The sequence below is a fragment of the Nyctereutes procyonoides genome, unplaced genomic scaffold (genome assembly GCF_905146905.1).
Source record: "Nyctereutes procyonoides isolate TBG_1078 unplaced genomic scaffold, NYPRO_anot_genome, whole genome shotgun sequence".
In the NCBI taxonomy this organism is placed as follows: Eukaryota; Metazoa; Chordata; class Mammalia; order Carnivora; family Canidae; genus Nyctereutes; species Nyctereutes procyonoides.
The window spans coordinates 68,946,519-68,969,684 of NW_026575140.1; the positions used below are offsets into that span (position 1 = coordinate 68,946,519).

General features: G+C 40.1%; 1 non-coding gene and 1 pseudogene across 1 annotated transcript; both read right to left on the reverse strand.

Annotated features, from left to right (window-relative positions):
- Positions 1-10,391: 10,391 nt before the first annotated feature.
- Positions 10,392-10,539, reverse strand: LOC129498007 (U4 spliceosomal RNA). Its single transcript, XR_008662046.1, has one exon. It is a non-coding gene; the product is annotated as a U4 spliceosomal RNA (small nuclear RNA).
- Positions 10,540-20,292: 9,753 nt separating this feature from the next.
- On the reverse strand, positions 20,293-21,157 carry LOC129497840 (40S ribosomal protein S2-like; annotated as a pseudogene).
- Between the last annotated feature and the right edge of the window lie 2,009 nt (positions 21,158-23,166).

Below are 23,166 nucleotides of genomic sequence, written 5' to 3' on the forward strand. Positions count from 1 at the left end.
AAGGTCCATTCATATTGTTGCAAGTGGCAGGATTTCATTAAAATTTTCTTTTCTTTCTCTCTCTCTTTTTTTTTTTTGGTGCAGGTAGGGGCAGAGGGAGAGGGAAAGAGAATCTTAAGCAGGCTGCATGCCCAGCATGAGCCTAATGCAAGGCTGGATCTCACAACCCTGAGATCATGACCTAAGCCAAAATCAAGAGTTGGACGCTTAACTGACAGAGCCATCCAGGAACCCCCGGATTTCATTTTTTATGACTGAGTAGTATTCCTCTGTGTGTGTGTGTACACATACATACCCCATTTTTATCCATTCTTTCATCAGTGGAAGGGTTGTTTCCACATGTTGGCTATTATAAATAATGGGGCAGTGAACACAGAGTCTTTCAGAATTACTGTTTTTGTTTCCTTCAGATAAATATCTGGAAGTAGAATTGATGGATCATATGGTATTTATATTTCAAACTTCTTTCAGAAACCTCCATACTGTTCTCCATAGCAGCTGCGCCAATTTACATGCTCAGCAGCAGTGCACAAGGGTTCTCTTTTCTCCACATCCTCACCAACACTTGTTATTTTTTGTCTTTTTGATAATAACTCTTCTGACAGGTGTGAGAGGATATCTCATTGTGGTTTTAATTTGCATTTCCCTGATGATTAGTGATGTTGAACATCTTTTCATGTGCTTGATGGCCATCTGCATGTCTTTGGGAAAATGTCTATTCAAATCTTATGCCCATTTTAAAATTAGATTGTTTTCTTTGTTATTGAGTTGTGTAAGTTCTTTATGTATCTTGGATATTAACCCCTATCAGATAAATGATTTGCAAATATCTTCTCCCATTCGGTAGGTGGTCTTTTTATTTTGTTGTTGGTTTCCTTCACTGTGCAGAAGCTTTTTAGTTTGATGTAGTTCCTTTTGTTTATTTTGCTTTTATTGCACTTACCTTTGGAGTCAGCTCTAAAAACATATTGCAAAAGCTATGTCAAGGAGCTTACCACCTACATTCCCTTCTAGGAATTTTATGGTTTCTGGTGTTATATTCAGGTCTTTAATCCATATGGGGTTAATTTGTGTATGTGGTGTAAGATACAGTGGTCCAGTTTTATTCCTTTACATGTTGTAGGGAAACATTTTAAGTCCATGCAGGGATCAGAATTTCCTCAGAGACTTAGCATCCTATTGATAATTCTTGCCTAGCCAATCTTTATTCTGAGAGTTTCAAAATGATGATTTCCCACCTAATGGCACTCTGAGGACTCTTTTTAGAAGATTTGAAAGGGGTTTCCTGGTAGGATTTACTTCTCACCTTGGGAGACCACTCAAGGCTGCTGAAAAGGCCCCCCTGTTTCTCTGTCTCTAAAAGGGGCCATGCACACTGCTTGCCTCTAAAGTTTTTCTTCCTCCCGAGGGTGCTGCACTCTCCCAGTTTGGGTTGTAAACCTCTTGTGTAGGACCTGTGTTTTAATCTCTATTTTATAAAGGGTTACAAGAGTTATTTCATATCGTAATCAGTGGCATTATCACAAATATTTCTGGTTTTGCGGACATTTTTTTATTAATCATTCAGACAGTTAACAAGGATTTGAGTGCCTGTGATTATCACGCACTATACTAGGTGCTGGGGGAAGATGGGAAACAAGACAGGCACAGAGCATACCATGAAGAGGCTTAAAGTCTAGTGGGGAAAACTAGCATTGTGCAGATACTAAATTTTACACAAGAGAAAAGCATACAGTGCCTTGTGAGCATGCATTATCAGAAGCTAACCCAATCTTGGAGGTAGGGGAACCCCTTTCTGAGGATATGAAATTAAAGATGAGTCCAAATGATCTCAGCAGATAGTAGATGAGGTGGGAGCAGTAAGCTTCAAACTCTGAGAAGTGAGAGTGCAAGAAGAGGAGGTGCACTCCCATCTATATGGCTGGCTCTGGGAAGCAAGTAGCTCACAATTATACTAAATAATGGGTAGGATCCAAATTGTGGAAAGCCTTTTGAACCTTGAAAGGATTTTGGTTTTTATCCTAAGAGCCAAGGGAAGTCTTGGAAGGATTTAAATAGAAGAGTAATAAAATCTTATTCATAAATTAAAAGGATCATTCTGACTGCCATGTGGGAAGGGGATCTGAATGGATGAAGAAAAAAGAAATCCAGAGTGGAAGTAGGGACGTAAGTTAGGCTAGAATGGAAAATGATGGTGGCCTAATAGACTAGGATGGCAATAGAAGGAATGGAGAAAAGAAGGTTTTTGATTCCTCTGATTTCATATATCTCAATAGGGATCATTGGTGCTATATGAAGCTTAAATTCCAAAGAACCATAGCCACTCTGCTTAGATACAGACAAAAGCTGCCCTTTAAAGGAACCAAGGTCTCTATGTAGATGGGAAAATATGTAGAGTTTCTGAGAAGTTTACTGATATTTACTGGAAGTAGCCAACCATGAGTCAGGACCTTGCTTACAGTTAATGAATTAGGTTTGCTGGGTAATTTCTCATTTGCTCCTTTCTATTTTTACAAAAGGAGATAATCCTATTACTAAGCATTCCGTGGCTTAATTTGATTTGTGTAACCATTTGCACTTTAGAAGTGTTATGGACATGGCCAATTCTGGCTCACAGACAGTACAGAATTATAGTGGAATCTTCTCCCCCAACCCAGCATTCTTTGCTTTGACTGCAGTTTTTATGACACATGATACTTCCCCATTAACTTTTATTAGATCCATAATTTTTTTATTAACATTGAGTAATAACTGTTTTCAGTGGCATCACTCTTCCGAGGAGTCCTCAATTTGTAGTCCATGATAACTGTGGCTAAATTGAAGTTTCTTCTGCCAGCATTTCACCCACAGTAAATCCAACCATTCAACCTCATCTTGCTTAAAAAGCCATGAAATTCCCGGAGATTATCAGAAAAATGACCACAGTCAAAGTATTCTAAATGTAGATGGAAATTGAGCTCTGGCCTATTTGAATCAAGATGTGTCATAGTTATTGGCTGAGATTGGGGACTTTCCACCCCAAGTTAAAATTCTCTTCTTGGTGGAGTTTCTCCTGTTAGGGAGGTTGTTGGTTGACCCAAAGTTCCAGACTGGGACTGATGGATGCTAGGGGAATCTTTTAACAGCAGCAGTTTTTCTTGTCTTACATGAATAAAATGAGCTTCAGTTGGGAACCTGCCCAGAGCAGAGAAGAAAGGGGTGTGAGATGAACTACTTTCAGGGATGTGCCATCAAGTTCAAATATCTCTTACCTTGAGTTTCCAGGGAAGTTTCTCTTACTTAGAAGGACAGAGGTATAGTGAACCTGGTGTCAGTTCAGTTCATTTCAACCTAATCCAATTCAAACCAATTTGAAAGAAGATTCTGGATATTTCTCATGTTGTATCCAGCTGGATATCTGTATTCATTAGGATTAGTTAATCTGCAGTGAGAGGAAACTCAAAATTTCTTTCATGTGAAAGAGATAGACAGAGTCCAGGGCTCATTGGGCAGCCCACAAAATTGTCGGGTACTTAGGTTGACATCTGCTTCTCCCATACCCTCAGCATGTGGCTTTCAACTCTTGGTTCAGTATAGCTCCTTGAGACTGACTCAGCCATCTTATCTGTATTCTAGTAGAAGAAGAAAAGGAGGCCCTGTCCCTTTAAGGGAAATCTCCAACAAGTTGCATTTGACTCTTCCACTTAAATCCCATTCACAAAATTTAGTCATATGATCACTCTTATCTGCAAGGGAGGCTGGAAAATGTTATTCCAGGCATCTTGTGTAGAGCTAAATTTTGGAGGTTTTTACTAATATGGAGGAATGGGACATCTAATAAGCTCTAACTAAAGACATGCAAGCTATCTTCTCTAGACTTTTTTTAAAAAATTAATTTATTCATGAGAGATACGGAGGCAGAGACACAGGCGAGGGAGAAGCAGACACCCCGCAAGGAGCCTGATGAGGGACTCTAGCCCAGGATCCAGGATCATGCCCTGAGCTGAAGGCAGACACTCAACCCCTGAGCCACCCAGGCATCCCTTTTTTTATTTTTTGCTTTTTAAAGTAGGCTCCACACTGGATATGGAGCCCAAGACAGGATGGAACTTACAGCCCTGAGATCAAGACTTGAGCTGAGATCAAGAGTCAGACATTTAACCCACTGAGCCACCCAGGCACTCCTTTCTAGATTTCTTTTAAGGGCTCCCCACTTGTTCTTGAAGTATTCAGGAAATATTTTATTTTATTTTATTTTATTTTTTAAGTTCATAATTTATTTATTTTTTTAGAAATTTATTTTTTATTGGTGTTCAATTTGCCAACATATTAAAAACAGATGTTACCTATCTTTGGAAAAATGAATTTCAGAGTTTGAAATCCAGTGACTAGTGGCTGAGGGAAGGGAATGTTTTTGGTGTGTATGTAGCTGATGACTACATAATAAGTGGGCAGAAGCTTCCAATAATCACTTGTACATCTACCCATTTGTCCATCTATCTGTCAATCCAACTATCCATCCATCCATCCATCCATCCATCCAAGACATTTACTGAGTGTCTGCTATATACCAGACAGTGTTCATACCTTGAGGAAATTGCTATGAATGTAAAATAGTCCTCATTCTCAAGAAACTCATGATCTGGTGGAAGGAAATGGCAGACAAATTAGTAATTCCAAGTGATAAATGTGTAATAGAGATAATTTATTTTTTAGTTGACAAATACTTATTGAATTCCTGCTATGTACTAGGTGTTCTAGACACTGAGAATACAAAAATGAAAAGTCAAGTTCTCTACTAGAAAAATTAAAATGCAGAGTGATAAAAAGAATCTAATGGAAGTATGGATAGGTAGAATGGGAGCCTATGGAGGAAAGCTTAAGTCTGGCTGGATAGCTGAGTCAAAAAAACATGAGGAGTAGAACTTTTCTAGCACAGTCTTGAGCCTCTTCTTCTGCCTCTTGGTTAAGCCTGTTAGGAATTAACCTCCTTTCCTTTTCTGCTTATATGTAATTCAAGAATTCAGTATATCATGGTAGGTCGGGAATTGCCAACAATCTATATTGAAGACTTTTGAATAATTCTTGTTGCTACCCAGTTTGGTATGTAAAAAGCATTTACTTGGTAATATTTCTTGTATGAGTGGGGAATAGGAGATGTTTATAGTTTTCCTTGGTTTTAAGCAGAGTTGTAATGGCAATATTTTAAGCCCATCTTTGGTTTGGAGGGCCTGACAAATGCATTTCTACCATGGCAAGGAACTGGAAACCAAAAGCGATTGTGTCTCAGATGAAATGAAGAGTCTGACAAAATACATCCTATCAGTGGAATGAAATTAGATATCTGTCAAAATGCATTTGTCCTCTAAATAACCATCCATATGTTTTATGTTTTGGTATAAATAGACATTCATCAGTTTATCACAATTGCACTGTCAGAGACCCAGCAATTCAAAACTGAATTTTAAAGATCCTTTTAGAGCAATAACCGGGAAGACTTTTGGGGGGTGGTTTTTCTTGTTATTTCTTCTTTTGATTTCTTTTGGCTCCCTTCAGAGCCCACAGTTCGTTACTAAAGAGAAGTGAAACATCTATTTAAGATCAATCCAATAATACTATGTTCCAAAGCATTAATTCCTGCCTGCAATCAGCTCCTTGCAGAGTGTTGTTTGCTTCCCCAGCCTGCCCTCCTCAGGTGTGGCCTACTAGGGTGGGGAGAATACCAGGTTTGTGATCACTGAGTGCCTGAGGTGTGGGCTCCTTCTGTATTGCCTTTTCACTGCTGAAGAATGAGACCTTCAGTCAGGCCCAAGAGGGTGAAGGGGTGGAGAAGCTTGCTGTGTGGCTCTCCTCCCACCCTCATCTAGGCCACTGTGCTTCCTAATTTGTATGGGTAATTGGCTACAGGCAGCAAAAGCAATTCTAAGGAGAACCAGAGGACTGGCAAGTCTATGAACCTCAGTCATAGGCATTTCAGTTGGTTTCTGAGTGGGCTGCTAAAATAATTACACTGTCTTATCAAACATTCTGTCCAATGAAGAAAATTAACATGGTAACTTTGCAGACAAAAGCACATTTTGGCCAAGGCCCCAAACTATGCATTTAAATAAACCTTGGAATTAATGCTGTGATTAGCATTAATATTTGCAAAGGTCATAAATTCATTATAAGAAATTTGGTTTAAGAGTCAAGCCAACCCAAGCTGCCCTGGAGGAAGGAAGATGTGGAATTTAAATCAGGTGTTCATTTGTGGCCTTGATACAGGGCAGATTGCCAGTCTCCTCTCAGGAGGTCTTGAGCCTGTTACTTGGTGCTCTAGAGTTCTGTGCTCAAGTCCTGATGGGGCATAGGTCATGGAAGGAGACAGAAAGGAAAATCAGATCTAGAATCTCTAAGAGCTCTGGTTCCAAACCTGGTTTCCTAGGGGGAGAAGAGAGAGAAATAAGTGGGCAGAGAGGAACTAGATAGAGGGAAACATAACTTTAATTGTCCACATAGGATTCCCTGCATCATGGCTTTACATTCTTCATTTCATTTCCACCTGCCCCCATCCTGCACACCTGTGACATTAGAGCAAAGTTCCCAGTGAGACTCATCTGTTTCAAACTCCGTCGACTCACTGTGGAAAAATTCATTCCTGTTCATAGGACCAATCACACAGAATTCCTGCAAATGAGCATTTACGTATTATCTTTATTTTGGGAGTATCTGGGTTTCTCATAAGACAATACTTTTTTTTTTCCTTTTCAGAAAAGGAGTTGTTTTGATCTTTGCAACCTACACCACTAGGACAGTGCCCGCTCAAGGGTGTTATGTCTCTACAACTTTGACCCCACAGTAATGGTACATTATCAGGTGTCACATGATATATTCTGATACCATCAGCCAAATTGAGGGCTTTCAATACCACTATGTGATAAGAAGTTTGTTTTTGGCTTTTTCAGTGGATTGCAGAAATGGTAGACATTTTTCAAAGTGCTCAGAAGGACACCAAAGAATTGGCTTCTAAATCTAACAGACTGATCATGGACCATAGAGTGAGCCTGGACTTGTTTAGAAAGAATGTTTGTAATTTTCCCATGGTTTAGCTATAAAGTGTTCCAGCCAAATCATAATGAATATCTGCAATTGAAATGATCAATACAAAATAAAACTGACAGCAACTAAAACTACCCATGGTTTATTGGTGGAGATTCACATGGTATCATTTAGATGTGCAACATTGGATTCAAGAAAACTGACTTGTTCAAAATGGTGGCAAAGGAAACTTCCTGATGGCAGAAATAATAACTAGTCATTATTTGCTATGGACAAAACTAGATCAGTCAATACAATATTTGTTTAAAAAGTTATATGGAAAATAATTCTTATAAAAATTAATTTGTTGATAGGAAATAGTTATGGAAAAATGGGAATGGTTTAATAATGATAATCTGTAAAACTGAGGACTTAAATAAACTCAGTAGAGTTCAAAACTGAAAATATTTGCCCCCTCCCACCCTCTGGAAGGAAGTACATCAATGTTGGTATAATTCTGAGTAAAATATACAATTTGATAACAAGGAGAAAGATGTCTCTATAGTCAGGGGTAAAACTGTAGGTCAAAAGGTAGGGTAAAAATAGTTTAAAAATTCTGTATTTTTCCTGACATGTACTCAATAGAAGTATAAGTCAGTGCTCTGTACTACAAAAAACATAATTTAAAAACTCTTTTTTTTTTTTTTGCTTTTGGCTTTTATCTCATTCTCTTTCTTTTTCAACAAATTGAATACATAATTTAAATATTATAAAGATATGTGGCCAACTTCAGTCTCCTTTGCACTTCTGACTCCACCATCTGCAGTGTCAGTCTCCAAAGGTCATTTACCAATTTTGTTGTGTTTCCAGAGATGGTTGGTACTGATGTTTTTTGAACATTTTTTGTCTATAACCCAGAAATGGACTCCCATTACAACCCATTATGCAATTATGACTGTAACAAAATTACATAAAACAATATTTACCTTTACCATATATGGTAAGGAAAACATAAAGTTGATATTAAATGATTTCATCAATATTTAAGTAAAACATAGAATAATCCAAAAATTAAAAATGCAAGCATTAAAGAATATTGATTACAATCTGCTAAGTTGATTTTGTAACCTACCAGTGGTTGTCACCCAGTTAGTAAAACATTGATCTCTACATTGATCTCTAATATATAGATTTACATATTCCAGTTTTTAAAAAACACAAACAGTAGAATATTTTTTAATTAAAATTTTTTTATTGGAGTTCAATTTGCCAACATATAGCGTAACACCCAGTGCTCATCCCACCAAGTGCCCCCCTCAGTGCCCATCACCCAGTCACCCCAATACCCTGCCCACCTCCCCTTCCACTACCCCTTGTTCATTTCCCAGAGTTAGGTGTCTCTCATGTTTTAAAACAGTGGAATATTATATAAATTGTACTGCATTCTTCCATTTGCACTTGAAATATTGGGAGACTATGAGATTATCCTGTGTTCGTACTTATAGGTCTGCCTATTCTTTTTAATGGCTACATTATAGTCCACTGTATGGATATACTGTAAGTTACATAATAAGTTTCCCATTTATGTGCCTTTAGATTCATTATTCTATTTGCTATAATAAATAGTACTGCAATAAACCTCGTTTAAAAAAATATTTTATTGGGATCCCTGGGTGGCGCAGCGGTTTGGCGCCTGCCTTTGGCCCAGGGCGCGATCCTGGAGACCCGGGATCGAATCCCACGTCGAGCTCCCGGTGCATGGAGCCTGCTTCTGCCTCTCTCTCTCTCTTTCTCTCTCTCTCTCTCTCTCTCTCTCTCTCTCTCTCCTTCTGTGTGACTATCATAAATAAATAAAAATTAAAAAAAAAAAATTTAAAAAAAAAATATTTTATTTATTTATTTGAGAGAGAGTAAGAGAGCATGAGCAGGGAGGAGAGGCAAAGGGAGGGGGAGAAGGAGGCTCCCTGTTCAGTGGGACTTGATCCCAGGACCCTGGGATCAAGACCTGAGCCAAGGCAAATGCTTAACCGACTGAGTTACCCAGGCACCCTGCAATGAACATCCTTATGTATGCTGTCTCTCAGATATATTTTTAGAAGTGGAATTTAAAATTTTGGTAAATACTGTCAAATTTCCCTCCAAAGAAGTTGTACTGTATTTGTTTTTTAGGTATTGACTTGATCAGTTCTTTATATATTTTGGATACTAACCCTTCATTGAATATGTCATTTGCAAGTATCTCCTCTCATTCCGTAGGTTGCCTTTTAGTTTTGTTGATTATTTCCTTTGCTGTTCAGAAGCTTTTTTTTTTTTTTAAAAAAGATTTTATTTATTTATTCATGAGAGACACAGAGAGACAGTCAGAGACATAGGCAGAGGGAGAAGCAGACTCCTTGCAGGGAGATCGATGTGGAACTCGATCCCAGGACCCCAGGATCAGGCCCTGAGCCAAAGGCAGACACTCAATCGAGGAGCCACCCAGGCATCTCAGAAGCTTTTTATTTTTATGTAGTCCCAATATTTTATTTTTGCTTTTGTTTCCCTTGCCTCAGGTGACATATCTAGAAAAATGTTGTTACAGCCAATGTTAGAGAGATTAATACCTGTGCTGTCTTTAGGGTTTTTAATGGTTTCCAGTCTCACATTTAGGTTTTTAATATGTTTTGAGTATATTTTTGTGTATGATGTAAGAAAGTGGTTCAGTTTCATTCTTTTCCACATGGCTATTCAGTTTCCCCAACACCTCCTTTGTCAAAGACTGACCATTTGATTGTGGGTTTATTTATGGCTTTCCTATTCTATTCCATTGATCTATGTGCCTATTTTTATGCCAGTACCATACTGCTTTTTAAAAAAATATTTTATTTGTGAGAGAATGAGAACATGAGAATGAGTATGAGCATGAGCAGGGGGAAGGGTAGAGGCAGAGGCAGAGGGAGAAGCAGACTCCACACTGAGTGGGGAACCCGATGTGGGGCTCAACTCCAGGATCATAACCTGAGCCAAAGGCAGATGCTTAACCACCTAAACCACCCAGATGCCCCTGTACCATATTGTAGTAATTAAATTACCACTTTGTAATATAACTTGAAATCTGGACTTGTGATACCTTCAGTTTTGTTTTACTTTTTCAAGATGGCTTTGACTATTTGGAGTCCTTTGTGGTTCCATACAAATTTTAGGATTGTATGTTGATAGGGATTGCATTAAATGTATAGATTGCTTTGGGTAGTATAGACATTTTACCAATATTCTTCCAATCCATGAACATGCAGTGTCTTTCCATTTCTTTGTGTCATCTTGAATTTCTTTCATCAATATTTTATAGTTTTCAGACTACAGGTCTTTCACCTTTTTGGTTAACTTTATTCCTAGATATTTTATTGTTTTTGGTGCAATTGTAAATGGTATTGTTTTCTTAATTTCACTTTCTGCTGCTTCATTATTAGTGTATAGGAAAGCAACAGATTTTCTGTTTTCAATTAGCAATAATTGCGCCTCGGATAAACCTCATTGGCTATGATACTGCCACTGTGCAAAGCTCAGATTTCTGTACATTATTTTTCTATCTTGCAACTTTACTGAATTATCAGTTCTAATTTTTTTATTGGAGTCTTTAGAGTTTTTGTTTTTCTTTTTAAAATTTTAAGTAAACTCCATGTCGTCCATGGGGCTCAAACTCACAACTCTGAGATCAAGAGTCTCATGCTATACTGACTGCACCAGCCAAGCACCTGTAGGGTTTTCTAAATATAGTATCATGTCATCTGCAAATGAGTTTTACTTCTTACTAACCAATTTGGATGGATTTGTACTTTGACTGTTTGATTGTTATGGGTAGGATTTCCAATACTATGTTGGATAAAAGTGGTGAGAAGAGAGATCCTTGTCTTATTGCTGATCTTGGGGGAAAAGCTTTCAGTTTTTCCCCATTGAGTATGATGTCTCCTATGGATTTTTCACATAAAGCCTTTATTATGTTGAGGTATGTTTGCAGAGGTTTTTTTTTTTTTTGTATCATGCATGGATGTTATACTTTGCCAAATGCTTTTTCTACATCTATTGAAATGATCATTATGGTTTTGATCCTTTCTCTTATTCATGTAGCATGTTGATTATTTGCAATTTTAAACCACCTTTGCATCCTGGGAATAAATCCCACTTGATCAGGGCATATGATTTTTTTGAGGGGTATATGATTTTTTAAATGTATTGTTGGATTCATTTTGTTAAAAACGGGTTGTGGACTTTTGTATCTATATTCATGAAAAGTATTGGCCTATAGTAGTTCTCCTTTTTAATGTGTCTTCATCTGGTTTTGGTATCAGGGTAATACTGGCTTCATAGAATGAAATTGGAAGTTTTCCTTCCTCTTGTATTTTTTGGAATAGTTTGAGAAGAATAGGTACTAATTCTTCTTTAAATGTTTGATGGAGGGCACAGCCCTCGTGGCTCAGCGGTTTAGCACCGCCTTCAGCCCAGGGCGTGATTCTGGAGACCTGGGATCAAGTCTCATGTTGGGCTCCCTGTATGGAGCCTGCTTCTTCCTCTGCCTATGTCTCTGTGCCTCTCTCTCTCTCATGAAGAAATAAATGAAATCTTAAAAAAAAATAAATGTTTTATGGAATTTACCTGTGAAGCTGTCTGGTCCTGGACTTTTTTTTTTTTTTTAAATTTTATTTATTATTTATGATAGGCACACAGTGAGAGAGAGAGAGAGAGGCAGAGACATAGGTAGAGGGAGAAGCAGGCTCCATGCACCGAGAGCCCGACGTGGGATTCGATCCCGGGTCTCCAGGATCGCGCCCTGGGCCAAAGGCAGGCGCCAAACCGCTGCGCCACCCAGGGATCCCTGGTCCTGGACTTTTATTTTTGGGAGTTTTTTGTTACTGATTCAAGTTTTTTGATGGTAATTGGTCTTAAAATTTTCAGTTTCTTCCTGCTTTAGTTTTGGTAGGTTATATGTTTTCTATATGTTTCATTGCTTTTTTTTTTACTTTTCATATCCTCACTTTCCTTTTTACTCAGCATCCCCTTTAATATTTCTTGTATATATGGTTCAGTTGTCATGAACTCCTTTAGTTTTTGTCTAAGGAATTTGTCCATTTTTTCTAGGCTGTCCAATTTGTTGGCATAGAAGTAACGTATTATTCTGCTACCATTGTTTGTGTTTCTGTAGTGTTGCTTTTTTTTTGCAGTGTTGATTGTTTTTTTCTCTTTCATTAGTGATTTTATTTGGGTTCCTCTCTCTATGTCTCTGGTCTCTCTCTTTCTCTCTCTCTTTTGATGAGTCTTGCTAGAGGTTTATCAATTTTATTGATCTTTGCAAGGAATCAGCTCCTGGTTTCATTGATCTACTGGGTTTTTTGTTTGTTTCTATACCATTTATTTGTGTTCTAATCTTTATGATTACCTTCCTTTTGTTGAGTTTGGGTTCTACTTGTTCTTTTTAGAGCTCCTTTAGATGTAAGATTAGGTTGTTAATTTGAGATTTTTATTTTTTCTTGATGTAGGTCTATATTGCTCTTAGAACAGCTTTTGCTGTATCCCAAGGGTTTTGGATTATTATCTTTCCATTTTCATTTGATTTTATCTCTGATTTCTTGGTTGGCCCATTCATTGTTTAGTAACATGTTATTTAACTTCCAAGTACTTATGTTCTTTCCAGATATTTTCTTGTGGTTGATTTCCCATTTCATAGCATTGTAGTAAAAAAAAAAAGATGCATGGAATATTATGAATTTTTTGAGACTTGTTTTGTGGCCTAATATGTGATCTATTTTGAAGAATGTCCCATGTGCACTTGAAAAGAATGTGTATTCTGCTGTTATAGGATAGAATGTTCTGAATAGATCTATTAAATACCTCTGGTCCAGTATGTCATCCACAACCACTTTTTCCCTGTTGATTTTTTTGTTTGCATACTTTGTCCATTGATGTAAGTGGAGTGTTGAAGTCCCCTACTGTTACTGTGTTACTATCAATTATTTTATTTGTTTGTCATTAACTGTCTTATGTATTTGGGTTTTCCCATGGTGGGTGCATATTTACAATTATTGTACCTTCATATTGCACTGTCCCCTTTATTATTATGTGGTACTTTTCTTTGTCTCTTGTTACAGTCTTTGAAAGTCTGTTTTCTCCAACATAAGTATTGCTATCCTGGCTTTCTTTTGACATGCGTTTGCATGATAAATGTTTCTTTATCCTCTTACTTTCTTTTTTTTATTATAAATTTATTTTTTATTGGTGCTCAATTTGCCAACATATAGAATAACACCCAGTGCTCATCCCGTCAAGTGCCCACCTCAGTGCCCATCACCCAGTCACCCCCACCCCCCACCCACCTCCCCTTCCACCACCCTTAGTTTGTTTCCCAGAGTTAGGAGTCTTTCATGTTCTGTCTCCCTATTCCCTTACTTTCAATCAGCATGTGTCTTTCGGGCTGAAATGAGTCTCTTGGAGGCAGCATATAGATGGTCTTGTGTTTTTATCCACTCTGTCACCCTTTGTCTTTTGATTGGAGCATTTGGTCCATTTACATTCAAAATAATTATTGATATATATTTATTGCCATTTTGTCACTTGTTTTGTGGTTGTTTCTATAGATTTTCTTTGATTCTTTCCTTGCTCTTTCATGGTTGGTGGTTTTCTTTAGTGATATATTCGGATTACTTTCTCTTTATTCTTTGCAATTCTGTTACTGGTTTTTGATTTGTGGTTATCATTCAGTTTGTATATAACCTCTTCTGCATATAGCAATCTATATTAAGTTTATGTTCACCTAAGTTTAAACCCATTCTTTACTCCTCCTCCCATGTTTTAGGTATATAGTGCCCTATTCTACATCCTTTCATGTTATGAATCTCTTGACTGGTTTTTATAGAAATATTTATTGCTTTTGTGTTTTTTTTTTTACTTTTCATATCCTCACTTTCCTTTTTACTCAGCATCCCCTTTAATATTTCTTGTATATATGGTTCAGTTGTCATGAACTCCTTTAGTTTTTGTCGAAGAAACTCTTTATTGGGACGCCTGGGTGGCTCAGTGGTTGAGTATCTGCCTTCAGCTCAGGGCGTGATCCCAGGATCTGGGATTGAGTCCCACAATGGTCTCCCTGTGAGGATCCTGCTTCTCCCTCTGCCTATGTCTCTGCCTTTTTCTCTGTGTGTGTCTCTCATGAACAAATAAATAAATCTTAAAAAAAGAAATTCTTTATCTCTTCTTTTTTTTATAAATTAATTTTTATTGGTGTTCAATTTACCAACATACAGAATAACACCCAGTGCTCATCCCGTCAAGTGTACCCCTCAGTGCCCGTCACCCATTCACCCCCACCCCCCGCCCTCCTCCCCCTCCACCACCCCTAGTTCATTTCCCAGAGTTAGAAGTCTTTATGTTCTGTCTCCCTTTCTGATATTTCTCACACATTTCTTCTCCCTTCCCTTATATTCCCTTTCACTATTATTCATATTCCCCAAATGAATGAGAACATACACTGTTTGTCCTTCTCCGGTTACTGTGGCCAAGTTCAAAAAGGGTGTTGCCTGAGTTCTCCTCTGGGATTTTGATGGAATCTTGTCTCACATTTAGATCTTTCATCTATTTTGAGTTTATCTTTGTGTATGGTGCAAGAGAGTGGTCCAGTTTCATTCTTCTGCATGTGGATGTCCAATTTTCCCAGCACCATTTATTGAAGAGAGTGTCTTTCTTCCAGTGGATCGTCTTTCCTCCTTTATCGTATATTAGTTGAGCATAAAGTTCAGGGTCCACTTCTGGGTTCTCTGTTCTGTTCCATTGATCTATATGTCTGTTTTTGTGCCAGTACCACACTGTCTTGATGAACACAGCTTTGTAGTACAACCTGAAATCTGGCATTGTGATGCCCCCAGCTATGGTTTTCTTTTTTAAAATTCCCCTGGCTGTTTGGGGTCTTTTCTGATTCCACACAAATCTTAAAATAATTTGTTCTAAGTCTCTGAAGAAAGTCCATGGTATTTTGATAGGGATTGCATTATACGTGTAAATTGCCCTGGGTAACATTGACATTTTCACAATATTAATTCTGCCAATCCATGAGCATGGAATATTTTTCCATCTCTTTGTGTCTTCCTCAATTTCTTTCAGAAGTGTTCTATAGTTTTTAGGGTATATTTTGAGAACTATTTGAATGGTAAATGGTTCTCCAGCCTTTTATTTTCAGGTTGTAGGTGTCCTTCTGTCTAAAATGAGTCTCTTGTAGACAGCAAATAGATGGGTCCTGCTTTTTTATCCAGTCTGAAACCCTGCGCCTTTTGATGGGGTCATTAAGCCCATTCACGTTCAGAGTTACTATTGACAGATATGAGTTTAGTGTCATCATGATATCTATTTAGTCCTTGTTTTTGTGGATTGTTCCACTGAACTTCTTCGTAAAGGGGAGTTTTAAGAGTCCCCCTTAAAATTTCTTGCAGAGCTGGTTTGGAGGTCACATATTCTTTCAGTTCCTGCCTGTCTTGGAAGCTCTTTATCTCTCCTTCCATTTTGAATGAGAGCCTTGCTGGATAAAGTATTCTTGGTTGCATGTTCTTCTCATTTAGGACCCTGAATATATCCTGCCAGCCCTTTCTGGCCTGGCACGTCTCTGTGGAGAGGTCTGCTGTTACCCTAATATTCCTCCCCATGAAAGTCAGGGACTTCTTGTCTCTTGCTGCTTTAAGGATCTTCTCTTTATCTTTGGAATTTGCAAGCTTCACTATTAAATGTCGAGGTGTTGAACGGTTTTTATTGATTTTAGGGGGGGATCTCTCTATTTCCTGGATCTGAATGCCTGTTTCCCTTCCCAGCTTGGGAAAGTTTTCAGCTAGGATTTGTTCAAATACATATTCTGGCCCTCTGGCCCTTTCGACGCCCTCGGGAACCCCAATTAAACGTAGGTTTTTCTTCCTTAGAGTGTCATTTATTTGCCTTAATCTGTCTTCATGGTCCCTTAATTGTTTGTCTCTTTTTTCCTCAGTTTCCCTCTTTGCCATTAACTTGTCTTCTATGTCACTCACTCGTTCTTCCACCTCGTTAACCCTCGTCGTTAGGACTTCTAGTTTGGATTGCATCTCATTCAATTGATTTTTAATTTCTGCCTGATTGGATCTAAATTCTGCAGTCATGAAGTCTCGTGAGGCCTTAATGCTTTTTTCTAGAGCCACCAGTAGCTGTAGAATAGTGCTTCTGAATTGGCTTTCTGACATTGAAGTGTAATCCAGATTTTGTAACTCTGTGGGAGAGAGGACTGTTTCTGATTCTTTCTTTTGAGGTGAGGTTTTCCTTCTAGTCATTTTGCTCAGTGCAGAGTGGCCAAAAACAAGTTGTATTGGAACACGGGGGAGTATCACTGATCCGTCTAGCTGGTCTTCTGGGGGAGGGGCCTGCTGTGCTGATTTTCAGGTGTTAGCACTTGGGGGAGCTGCTCTGCCCCTGCCTGCTGCCGGGCTCAGCGGGGGTTGTTTACCCCGTGGGGCCCCAGGAGGAACAGCCGCAGTTGCTATGGCAACTCTGGAAGCCTGGATTTAGCCTCCGCAGGAACTACGGGGCTCGGGCTCTCGGTTCTCTGTCCGCAGGGCCTGGAGGCTCCGGGGCGGGGCCGCTGATCTGCTCAGCTCCGGGCAGGAGCGTCCTTGCTGTCCTGGGCCCTCCCGGCCTCTGCCTGTCCCGGGGGAGGCCGGATCCTGGGCTGTGTCCCGGCGCCCTGTGCTCCGGGGCCTGCGCTGGTGGATTCGCGCTCCCGCCCCGCAGCTCCCTCCCTGGAGCCGCTCCCGAGCCCCTCCGAGCTGCTCCGGTCGGTCCCGCCGTGCGCGCTGCAGCCCTTAGGGAGCTCGGAGCACTCTCCGGGGGCGCAGGTGTCTGTTAGTGTCCCCGGGAGCCCGAGGGCATCCCCGCTCTCCTGGGTCCTGCTCCACCTCCCTGCGAGCCCCTTTCCGCCCGCCCGGGAAGGTTGGTGCAGCTCCTGCTCCTCCGGGACGGGGCTCTCCTGTCCTGGGGACACTCGCCCCGGCCTCAGCCCGGCTCCTCGCGGGGCCCCTCCCCCTCGGAGGCCTTTTGTTCCTTTATTTCTTTTTCCCCGTCTTCCTACCTCGATAGAAGCGCGAACTCTTCTCCCTGTAGCGTTCCAGCTGGTCTCTCTTTACATCTCAGGCCGAATTCGTAAATTTTCAGGATGGTTTGAAGGTTATCTAGGTAATTTGGTGGGGAGAGGTGATTTGGGGACCCTGCTCTTCCGCCATCTTGCCCCTCCCCCTCTTTATCTCTTCTTCCATTCTAAATGAAGACCTTTTAAATTTTATGTAGTCAGCTTTATGCACTTTTTTATGTGTTCTGGGTTTAATGTTATGCCTAAGGAAGTTCTTCCCATCAAATTATGTAAAAAAAATAAAAAAAACTATCCTGTGTCGAGTACATTTATTGTTTAGGTTTTTACATTTAAATATTTTATCTATCTGGAATTTATTTTGGTATAAAGAAATGAGAAGGGATTCATTCTTTTTTGGATGGCCTAGCCAGTTATCCTAAACTATTTATTGAATAATACATATTTTCTCCATTAAATTAAATAGCTGTTTCTACATAAACCAGACTTTTGGGTCTACTTCTGGTTTTTCTATTCACTTCCATTCATTTGACTATCAATTATTGAGCCAGTACAAGAATATTTTAATTACTATAACTTTATAATACAGTCTTATATCTGCTAGGGCTACTACTTCTCCCCTACTCTTTTTTATCATATATACTGTGGCTTTCCTTGTGTTTTCTTTTTTGGTATAAATTTTAGAGTCCATCTAAGGAGCATACTCTCCTACCCTTCCCAGCAATTATTTCCTTTAAAAATTTATTTATTTATTTATTTATTTATTTGAGACAGAGAGTATGCAAGTTGGAGGAGGAGCAGAGAGAGAGGGATAAGCAGACTCCATGCTAAGTGAGGAGCTCAAATAAATGGGGCTTGATCTCATGATCTTGAGATCATGACCTGAGCCAAAACCAAGAGTTGAGTGCTTAACTGACTGAGCCACCCAGGTGCCCCTCCTTTTGGTATTGATCATGTTAAATTTATAGATTTAATGCAAGGAAGATATACATCTTTGTAAGGATTCCTTCTATTGAAGAAAAGGGAATATCTTTCTATTCGAATCTTTTATTTTCTATTAGATGATTATTACAGTCACTTTATATATATGTTACATATTGCTTGAGTTTTTCCTAGTTGTTTTGTCTTTTTAGTAATTTTTTTATGCTAGTTTACCTGTAATACTGTAGTATTACAATTCTAAAAGGTATCTTTTCTTCCATTCCATTTCTGGTTGGTTGTTGTTTCTAGAAAAGCTGTTGATTTTTTTTTACATTAATTTTGTAAACGGTTATCTCAATCTTATTGTTTGGAGTACTTTTTCAGTTGATTCTATTTTGTTGTATAGACATTATGAGTATATATCTGGAAAAATATTCTTTTAAATAATAAATTTATTTTTTATTGGTGTTCAATTTGCCAACATACAGAATAACACCCAGTGCTCATCCTGTCAAGTGCCCCCCTCAGTGCCCATCACCCATTCACCCCCACCCCCCGCCCTCCTCCCCTTCCACCACCCCTAGTTCGTTTCCCAGAGTTAGGAGTCTTTATGTTCTGTCTCCCTTTCTGATATCTCCCACACATTTCTTCTCCCTTCCCTTATATTCCCTTTCACTATTATTTATATTCCCCAAATGAATGAGAACATACGCTGTTTGTCCTTCTCCAATTGACTTACTTCACTCAGCATAATACCCTCCAGTTCCATCCACATTGAAGCAAATGGTGGGTATTTGTTGTTTCTAATGGCTGAGGAATATTCCATTGTATACATAAACCACACCTTCTTTATCCATTCATCTTTTGATGGACACCGAGGCTCCTTCCACAGTTTGGCTACTGTGGACATTGCTGCTAGAAACATCGGGGTGCAGGTGTCCCGGCATTTCATTGCATCTGTATCTTTGGGGTAAATCCCCAACAGTGCAATTGCTGGGTCGTAGGGCAGATCTATTTTTAACTCTTTGAGGAACCTCCACACAGTTTTCCAGAGTGGCTGCACCAGTTTACATTCCCACCAACAGCGCAGGAAGGTTCCCCTCTCTCCATATCCTCTCCAACATTTGTGGTTTCCTGCCTTGTTAATTTTCCCCATTCTCACTGGTGTGAGGTGGTATCTCATTGTGGTTTTGATTTGTATTTCCCTGATGGCAAGTGATGCCGAGCATTTTCTCATGTGCATGTTGGCCATGTCTGTGTCTTCCTCTGTGAGATTTCTCTTCATGTCTTTTGCCTATTTCATGATGGGATTGTTTGTTTCTTTGGTGTTGAGTTTAAGAAGTTCTTTATAGATCTTGGAAACTAGCCCTTTATCTGATACGTCATTTGCAAATATTTTCTCCCATTTTGTAGGTTGTCTTTTAGTTTTGTTGACTGTATCCTTTGCTGTGCAAAAGCTTCTTATCTTGATGAAGTCCCAATAGTTCATTATTGCTTTTGTTTCTTTTGCCTTCGTGGATGTATCTTGCAAGAAGTTACTGTGGCCGAGTTCAAAAAGGTATGGAGTCTTATTTTGACATGTTTTTCAAGCCTGAGTTGGAGGTTGGTCAGGAGCTTTGACCTCTGAACCTGTGATAAGAGGTAGTAGAGTGAAGGAGTAATCAGCAAGGACTCTGGCTTCAAATTGCGGGATTCACATCTCATCGCCACCATTTATCAACTGTGTGACCTTGGACAAGTTTTAATTTCTCTGTGGCTCAGTTTCTCATCTATAAAATCATAGGATCCACCACATAGGATGTGTTGAGTACTAAATGAGTCCAGATGCATAAAAGTGCTTAGTTCTGTCATTGGCATATGGAAAGCTCTAAAAAATGTCAGTTAATATTGTCAGAGCAAATAGTCATGGACAATTTTAGCAGGAGTAACTACAAAAATTTATATTTCCTAGATCTTTGGATGTTTAAGAACCAGTCTCCAAGCTCTTCAGCCTTTTTTCCTTCATTAAAACTAGTACTCTATAAATAATCTAAGTCTGATAAATTTATTTACATTAAAGCATGCCTGGCAGGTCATAGAGCAGTATCCTCTTTTCCATGAGGACTTGTCTTTTGACTGGAGACAGAAGTTGAGGAAATGAAGTAGACTAGGAAGACCACCTCTCAGGAGAAGGCAGTTAAGCTCAGATAATTGAATAGATGTTCTTTTTTTTAAAAAAAAAACAAGCTTTAATTTTTTATTTTTCTTGTATAAAACTATGTGGTAGCCACAGCTGGAGCCTGGGTCCTTTGCATGGAGACTCTGGTATGGGTCTTTACAAGATGGTCAGTGAATTCCTGATAGGGAGACTTGGTGAACAAAGTCTCTTTCCAGAGATCAGGGGTGAGATAGCTGTAGGTCTGGGAGATTGCATCAAAAGTAGCCTTGGCAAAGTTCCCCAGGGTGGCAGTGCAGCCCCTGGCCGAAGTGTAGCAGTCATCAAAACCAGCCATCATCAGTAGCTTCTTGGGCACAGTGGCTGAGACAATGCCAGTGCCTCTGGGGGCAGGGATGAGATGCACCAGCACAGAACCACAGCGGCCAGTCACCTTGCATGGGACCGTGTGGGGCTTGCCGATCTTGTTCCCCCAGTAGCCTCATCGCAGGGGGACGATGGAAAGCTTAGCCAGGATGATGGCCCCACGGATGGCAGTGGCTACCTCCTTGGAGCACTTGACGCCCAGACCCACGTGTCTGTTGTAATCTCCGATGGCAACAAATGCCTTGAACCTGGTCTGCTGGCCGGCACGGGTCTGCTTTTGCACGGGCATGATTTTCAAGACCTCATCCGTGAGGGATGCCCCCAAGAAGAAGTCAGTGATCTCAGATTCCTTGATGGGTAGAGAAAGAGATAGATCTCCTCCAGGGACTTGATCTTCATGTCCTTGACTAGGCGGCCCAGCTCGGTGACAGGGATCCACGCCTTGTCCCCTGCCTTGCCTCCGCGAGCTCCGCGGCCCGGACCCCGACCACGGCCCCGGCCACAGCCCCAGATGCCGCTGCCGAAGCCTCCGCAGAAGCCTCCGCAGCCTCCCATTCCGGGGCTCCGGGGCCTCCCGCAGCACCGGCGTCATCCACCATTTGGTGTTCTCTCGGAGAAGAAGTGAATAGGTGATCTTTAATTCAACATTGCACAAAGATAAATAAGACCATTTCCTGTCATTGAGGAATAAATGGTCTCATATGTGAGATAAAAGTTCATATACCTAGCCAGAATTTGTTTTGCAGGTGTCTCAGTTCATTTATGCTGTTTTGGAGCACCTGCTGAACAAACCCTTGGGAATCTGTGAGGCACTAATGAGGCCGGGGGACTCACCCTGAGGCAAGAGTTGAGATACCTGACTTGATCACAGGCAGGTGAGGGGTAATTTTAGCTGTCCATCACTTGGCAATTGCAGCTACCACTAACTGAATTCTTGTAATGGACCAGATACTTGAGATATGTCAGTATTATCTTCTGTAATCCTTTCCACAACTCTCAAAGGAATGCATTGTGGGCTTTATTTCACAGATAAGAAAACAAAGGTTCAATGAGGTAGAGAACTTGCCCAAGGCTAACCAAGTAGTAAATGGCAGAATTGGGATTTGAACTGCTGTTTGTTTGTCTACTGTCATTACTAGCATGCTTTGTTCTGATTATTCTCTGACTTAGCTCATATGGGCTTTTGCCAGAGTTCTTGGGGAGAAGGCTCTGCTAGTGAGGGAGTAAGAACTCTAAGAGTTTATTGGATGAAGTCTCTGGGGCATCCCTGCTTGACTCAACCTGCTTTGTAAACCCATGGTCCCATGGTGAGTTTGCCTACTACAGTTCTTTAGGATGTTTACTAGGTTGTTTACTCAGCTGAGGGGACAACAAGGGGCTAAAATCCAGATTCGGCTGTACTCGCCAAGGGCACCTTGGTGAGGGGCTACATGTGTTAGAGTGAAGGGGTACCTTTCTTCAGTTCCTACAGTGGTGACAGGTGGGTGGATTGCAGCCTGGACTCAGAGGGCAGCACAAAAAGGGGTTGTTGGTGTTTTCTTCATGTGGAGTAGATGCTGGAACAGGGAAAGAACAGTGCCCCAGGCAGTTCTTTCAGGTTTATCTGGGTATATCTCTTCTGATCCAGGCTCTTTACCTGACTTTATTGGTTCATGGTGCCCTGCTGTGGGCATCTTTGCTCCAGATCTGAATTGCTCTGGTTTGCTCTATCTGCCCCTCCGCTATTCAGCATCTTTAGTTTTCTTACTTTCTCTACCTGGAATAGATTTCAGGTTTTGTGGAACCTGGAGCTTATGAAATTTTAGACCTCTTTCCAAAAAAAAGTATATAAAATTCTGAATACCAAATTAGGTGCAGAAATGAAACACTGGGACACCTGCCCCCCGATGTTTATAGCAGCAATGTCCACAATAGCTAAACTGTGGAAGGAGCCTCGGTGTCCATCGAAAGATGAATGGATAAAGAAGATGTGGTCTATGTATACAATGGAATATTCCTCAGCCATTAGAAACGACAAATACCCTCCACCATTTGCTTCTACATGGATGGAACTGGAGAGTATTATGCTGAGTGAAATAAGTCAATCGGAGAAGGACAAACATTATATGGTCTCATTCATTTGGGGAATATAAAAAATAGTGACAGGGAATAAAGGGGAAAAGAGAAAAAAATGAGTGGGAAATATCAGAAAGGGAGACAGAACATGAGAGACTCCTAACTCTGGGAAACGAACAAGGGGTGGTGGAAAGGGAGGAGGGTGGGGAGTGGGGTGACTGGGTGACGGGCACCGAGGGGGGCACTTGATGGGATGAGCACTGGGTGTTATGCTGTATGTTGGTAAAATGAACACCAATAAAAAATAAATTTACAAAAAAATAATAAAAAATAAAAATAAAAAAGTGAAAATATGAAAAAAAAATTAGGTGCAGAGCATGGGAAGGAGTGGTGCAAGTGAGGAGGCCCTAAAGTGTACCTTCATAGCCTCCTGCTAAATCTATCTCTACCACACCCTTGCTTACCTTTTCTCCCAGGCCTCATCTCCTGTCTCTATCCAGCCCTCCTGGATGGACATGGCCCTACTTTTGACCTTCAGCATTCTGCTAGCACA